This window comes from Homalodisca vitripennis, chromosome 5 (genome assembly GCF_021130785.1).
Source record: "Homalodisca vitripennis isolate AUS2020 chromosome 5, UT_GWSS_2.1, whole genome shotgun sequence".
Lineage (NCBI taxonomy): Eukaryota > Metazoa > Arthropoda > Insecta > Hemiptera > Cicadellidae > Homalodisca > Homalodisca vitripennis.
The window spans coordinates 128269300-128275299 of NC_060211.1; positions in this window are offsets into that span (position 1 = coordinate 128269300).

Sequence of the window (6000 nt, forward strand, 5' to 3'; positions counted from 1 at the left end):
AACTATAGATATTTTAATAGGTGTTGTCAATGAAAATCCTCCAATCTAAAGGGATATAATGATGTTTAAATAGATTATGAAGTACACAGATACTAATAATCAATGCTTCAGGAAATATATTTTAATTGTAAATAAAAAAGAATTGTAAAATGTTTATTTTTTATTTTTTATGGCTAAGAGTTTTTTACTATGCCGCAAAAGTACGAAAATCTTGGTGGCCTATAGATTTAATATCACTTGGATACTACAGGAAATCGTAGACCTGAGTAATACTGGCATATGTGTTTTAAGTATAAAAACAGACTACAAAATAATACCTGAGAATATATCTATTTTACTATATTTTTAGTATTTTATACATGAACACAATTGGTGTTACAAATTAGTGTTTTAATCGTATCTATTTAAATCTGGAAAGCACGAACCATTGTTCATCTGCAAAAAATCAAATAATGAAAATATTTTTCAAGCTAGTTTTAGGCGATGAGATGGTTTAGGAAGGTAACAGGATATTTTTTGAAGATTACCATAGTTTAGTGATTAAAAAAATACTACATTTTGATATCTTAAATCAGATCTCTGCCTCAGGTATAGTTAGTGGCAGGTTATTTACACCAGCATATATATATATATATATATATATATTTGTGTGTGTGTGTGTGTGTGTGTGTGTGTGTGTGTGTGTGTGTGTGTGTGTGTGTGTGTGTGTGTGTGTGTGTGTGTGTGTGTGTGTGTGTGTACATATATATTTGAAATTAATAAAGTTTTATTAGTTAGTCAAAGTCAAGTTAGTTAAAACAAGATACATGATAGCATATACTCAGTTTATAATGCAAAACAACCTGAAGATAGAACAGTAGAAAGTAAAATTATTCCAAATTGACTACAAAATGATAAATATCGTTTTAAAATGTTCCTATAGTGATTTTTAAGCTCTTACTGATTATATCGCATAGCTAATGTTACGTAATTAGAGAAGATGAAAGAAAGTCAGCTACTTATGAATCTTATATTGAACAGGATTATGAACCTCAACACAACCTCAAACACGTCTCGACAGTTGGTCTTCAAGAACCTGAATGTGGAAGGTAACCTCAACTCTGGAGAGTAGAGTAAAAGTACGGTTAAAGTTGTTAAATTTATGTCAGTCAAAAAGCAATAGGTATCTGTAAAATAAAGGTCTTAACACCATCAGATAGGCATGACAAAATTACATTATTTTCCATATTTTAACCTAGTTTGTAATTATGTGTTAGATTAGTTACCTGAAGAAGAGTTCAGATTTCAGATCTTGAAACGTAGTGTTACTGATTTTTTGTATCACTGAACGATAGCAAATGTCCGGAAAAATCCTGTTTCCTTCATCCTTTTCCAGCCAATAAACCATACCTGAACGTGTAAATGTTCTACCTTCCATAATTTTAGTAATATGAACATAGGCGGGAAAACTAACATAGACACTTAAACATAAGGTCGTGCATCATACTAATGTACAGCTAAGTAACGGTTAGAAGTTTTACTGCTTTGATTTCGTACTACCTGTTTGTCAAATCAATATGGGCATGGCATGAAACGTTGCGTTTATACTGAAACATTAGTTTATTTCTGTCTAAATTTTTAAGTTACTCAAAACTGATTTGATTACAAATTTTAACATGGTAATAATTAAGAATCTGTAATTAGAAATAAAGATTTTTTTGTTTCAAGACAGATTGAAATTGATATCTTCAAATTAATTTTATTTTTATTTTGGTTGTTAATTAGCTTAATAACTTGAATATTAAAAATGCAGCATTTATCCTCAATATTCTAGAAATCGTAATTATTTATTACTTTTTCATTCCTAAATTAAGTATAGAACATTAAGAAATTGTCAGACGATTCATGTGCATACCATTACCAAAAGGAAATACCATACATACCATCGTCGCCATACTATTTAGTGATACTTCCATTAAATAAGATAACTAAAACTTTAATTATGAGAATACAAAATATGGAAATACTATTCTATAACTAAATAACGTGAAGCTCTTTTTATGTAGAACTAAAAAAGAATTATTACAATCAATTAGTGGTTTTCGGAGGCTCTCACTTAAATATCCGCTGTGTTGCAATTGTACCAGTTTCAAAAATTATGTCAAACAAAAGTGACTTTCCTCCGACCCATTTCAAAAACATCTTTTACATTTCAATATAGTTGTATCAACTCATTTGTTTTTAATCTTATGAATATTTTTAACTTTAGCCTTACGATCCGATAGAAATAGATTGGTCAATTATATAACAATTATTATCGATCTTATTTTCGATTTATAACTAAACAAAAAATGAATATTAACTTTTGCGGATTGTTTACGATGAGCAAACAGCAATAATCCATTTACTCCAAACACTTTCTATAACTAACCCAATTATGTGTTATGTGTAAATTTCATATACCTGTGGTGCCTATTTAAAAACTATTTTCCAGCCATTAAAAATGGCTCTTCAAATTTATAAATAATGTAAAATTTCAGTACAATCGATCCAGTAGTTTATATGGTATGGAGTAATACACACACACACACACACACACACACACACACACACACACACACACACACACACACACACACACACACACACACACACACAAATAGACTTTAAAATGACATGTCTAAATCATAAAAGTGTAGTGTATTATGTGTATTTATTTAACGGATATAAAAGAACTAAAAGATTATTGATTGGTGTTAATTAAAATTGTAGAAAGAAACAAACATCTTTTATATTTTAGTGTGTCAGTAATGGTTGCAGTGCACTATTACATTACCGCCGGTTCAAGGCAATTGTGACCATGTGAATCTGAAGCGCCTTCAATCACATCGATGCAATCCTTCAACAGTGTTTCAATTGCCTAGGCATCCCTGCGAACATCCGACCTTCATTTATTTGCAACTTTTACTATTTTTAATTTCAACAACATGACATAATTTAAACTTTTGAAGTCTGTGTTGGCAATATATTGTGTGTTTTATTTCTTTTATGATTACAATAAATCAGTTACATTCTTGAAACTTTATCAGAAATACATGTTTTAATGCCAATTGTTTGATCTTCTATAAGTATTTTTATAGCTACTATTCTATCTTTTTAACATATATGTAGACAGAAAACTTTACCCTTTTTGATTTGATAATTGTTAAACATTTTTACGTTATGTTTAACAATTTACGGAATTAGTCATAAGGAATTATATAAAAGGACTTTGAGCAGGAGAGATAGTAATATTATCATTGATTTTACTAGTTTTAAAACAAGAATTAACAATGTTATAATGAAATGATTCAACATATTTTCATTGAAAACAATTTTTTCAATATATATTTATTTGTTTATGGACCAAATGAAATACCATCACCGCCATACTATTTAGTTACATACATGTTAGGTCGTTACGGAAAGATGCCGTGGAACGAGCTTCTAGTTGCTTATTTTGTAACGCAAGTATGAAACTCATTTTCAATAAATAGTATATTTTCACACTCCTTTTATATGATATCAAGTTTTGTAGGTTATTATTATACGTATAAACATTGGAAATTTTTATGATGAAGGCCTTTCCCATTGAATGCAACCAGGGACTCAAAACTATTTGCTTCTTATGATGAACTATCCTTTATATGTCTTAGGAGGTACCCATGGTTTTCGATACACATCTTACCACGCCATGCTGCTACATTAGGCAGGATTCGTGTTTGGCAAACCTCAACTAAACCTGGCGGTAACTGCTTGTGCAACTGAAGTCATGCGTGTCGCTATGCGAACCGCTGGATGAGTCCATAACCACTGGAATCAATCTAGAAAATATTCAGGCTGGACCTTGTTACTAACCTAGGCCTAATCGAACTTTTAATAACTTGAGACAGAGTGATATACGTTTGGACCGAGTATTTTGGCCGCCTCGCCTCGTCAGTGAGCTGTTGCAACAGACACAAACACGCTCAGAAGACAATACCAGCTGATTGGTCTATTGTTTACGGAGTCAGCTGATCACGTTTTCTATTTCTTGGTGCCATATTTGGGTGGTCTAAATACGAAATGTGGACTGTCAAGGATACGGGCTGGTGCACCTCATGAGATATCTCCAATCAGTTCAACTTTCATATTTTATGTAATGGTTTTGTATCAAACAATGATTAATTCAGAGGTTCTTTGCTAGAAGACGAAGTGTGCGTAAACGTTTCCACTAAACAGCTAAACTGTCTCGGAAGGCGCGGACACTCAAGGTGGACCGGCACGCCCTGTCAAGGTCACCTCAAGGTCACCCACAGCAGTCAATCACACTTTCCGTCATCAAAACTTTCACGTTCAACATTTGAGGCAACGTACAGCTGACTTACTTTCCTTTAAAATCTGGGGTAATTCCAAATTTAATGCTAAAATTAGGAAACAGAGCTGATTTGGTGTCATTATTTAAATCAAGAGTACTGACTTTATAACAAAGAAATCCTTTTAAATGGATGCAAATTGAAACTGGTGCGGTGATTTATGATGATTGATTTGATCTACAAACTGATTTACCGACTGCTATGTTGAGATCAAGAATACATCGTTCTTGAAAAATGTGTTGTCAGCTCTCAAATGTCCGTATTTATACACTAGTCATTAATTATAAATGTATTTTCACACTCCTTGTAGAAGGTATAACCTTGAATAATCTCTCCTTTTCTTGGATTCAACTTTTGGAATGGTTGTACTATTTTTTTATGTCTATTTCTGTTGAACAACGGATATGTTCAAAACTAACTGCTATATGTAGATTATGCTAGGAAGTGATGATTTACACCATTACGTATGAATACAATGAATATGTTAAACAACAACTTTTTTTATCGTGGGCGTTTCAGTTTTCTCAACGTATTTATTTATCATATAAAGAACAAAAACATTACACTGAAAGTGTGCCAGAAATAAGTAATTACTCACTCACTTCTACACATGAACTAACATGAAATTTATGTTTAAATATACATTTTAGATAATAATGACTAAAAAATAATGTATTAACCGGATAAATATGGAATCTTACAGTTTTTATCACAATGCTATTAATAAAATCGGTTCAAAATATGTCCAATTTTGTTTTTTAATGGCCCCAATTAATTACGCTTTCACAGATTCTGCTGCGTGACTACAGAACAAGTACTTTCTTCCCGTGATTATCAACCCATTAATTAATATGTTCATTACCATCACACACAGACGAAAGCTGTTCAGCGAGATGTAGAGTGTAAATCATGGAACATGAAATTAGTTAATTAACTCTAAGTCAAAATTATGTTTTGTATGTTTTTTATATACAAAACATCTTTGTTTTGTATAGATACCGAATATGATGGACACTGGATTATTGGGCTTCTAAATTAGTATGTTTTTTATATTTGTTAAAATAGGATTTATATGACGAAATATCAAAATGCCCATAATGCATGGCCAACATGTATTGGACATCTTGAGTCGAACACAACTAGATGTGCATCAAGAATCAAGTAGAATTTTGCTAACTGATGTCTGTGAGTGATGGACAGTCCTTTTTAATCTGGTCACAAAAAGCTGTCATACACGTAGTGCTGAAATGTCAATTCGAAATAGCTTAAAACAACGAAACTCTTTAGTGTCAGTGACAGTAATAAGGTTCAGCTATTCAAGTTTTCAGACTTGTTCAAGTTAAAGTTCAGAAGATCTAACACACGTTGGGGATATGTCAAACTCAGTGGTTTTATCAATCCAAAGTGTGTGACTTTTCCAGTTCGTTAACCCCCGGGTAGTGTAGAAATGCTGCTGGACAATCCGGTTTTTTCAGAAAGTTACGCAAATTCATACTGGTGTTTCTTCAGAAGGAGTTGACATATTCCAACGTTTTTGTACAAATATGTTTTCCATATTAGGTAAAATAGTGCGTATAATAAACATAGCTGTGTCTATATCTTTTGCTGTAGCAGTGGTAATATCCGG